Below are 1,109 nucleotides of genomic sequence, written 5' to 3'. Positions count from 1 at the left end.
TTACAAAGAGATTTTATTCTTGGGTTTTTCATTATAATGTTGGATTTGGTATATTTGATCTAGGCCGATTGATGGATTTGGTTTAACGGTCTAATTGAGTTGTGTGTTATTATGATTTTCTAATATGAAAGATGGGGAATCTTCAAATGGGTGAAGTTTTAAAGAAGTTGAGTCTTTTCAAGAGAGTGGAAAAGTGTAGAGTCATCTAACCTGTGGAGTTTTCTAATTATGGAAGAGGGAGTCTTATAAAATAAGAGTGGTGTCTATTGTAATGAAATGATTGTATTCTTCTCTTTATCCTAATAGAAGTTTGGTCTCACTCAGTTGGCATAGAAAGTATCGTCAAACCACATGAATCTCGTGTCACTTCTGTAAGTGTATACAACATTGTGTATTGTATATGTTTTCTGTGTATTGATCACGCCTTAAAGCAAAACGTTTGGCTTCCCTTCTATCTCTTGATTTGTTAAATTTCTTATTTTATATGTCTCGTGCACTAGGTGCATCCTTTTTATCTGCCCCACCCATCACCTTGGTTCTAAAATTATTCTTCTGTGTCACTTCTGTAAGTGTATACAACATTGTGTATTGTATATGTTTTCTGTGTATTGATCACGCCTTAAAGCAAAACGTTTGGCTTCCCTTCTATCTCTTGATTTGTTAAATTTCTTATTTTATATGTCTCGTGCACTAGGTGCATCCTTTTTATCTGCCCCACCCATCACCTTGGTTCTAAAATTATTCTTCTGTGTCACTTCTGTAAGTGTATACAACATTGTGTATTGTATATGTTTTCTGTGTATTGATCACGCCTTAAAGCAAAACGTTTGGCTTCCCTTCTATCTCTTGATTTGTTAAATTTCTTATTTTATATGTCTCGTGCACTAGGTGCATCCTTTTTATCTGCCCCACCCATCACCTTGGTTCTAAAATTATTCTTCTCCATTGTTGTTGAATTGCGAGGTTTTATTACTTATGGCTTACCGTGAGAATGACCAACCAATATTAGATATAACTGGTTTTCCACGAAATCTATTTCAGTTGATCGTAAGATGTTGATGGCCTAAGGTAGAGTGCACTCAATGGACTAGGTCCCCCCCCCCCCCCCC

The sequence above is a fragment of the Macadamia integrifolia genome, chromosome 6 (assembly GCF_013358625.1).
Source record: "Macadamia integrifolia cultivar HAES 741 chromosome 6, SCU_Mint_v3, whole genome shotgun sequence".
Lineage (NCBI taxonomy): Eukaryota > Viridiplantae > Streptophyta > Magnoliopsida > Proteales > Proteaceae > Macadamia > Macadamia integrifolia.
The sequence above is the reverse complement of the archived record's forward strand: the minus strand, read 5'-3'. Positions refer to the sequence as shown.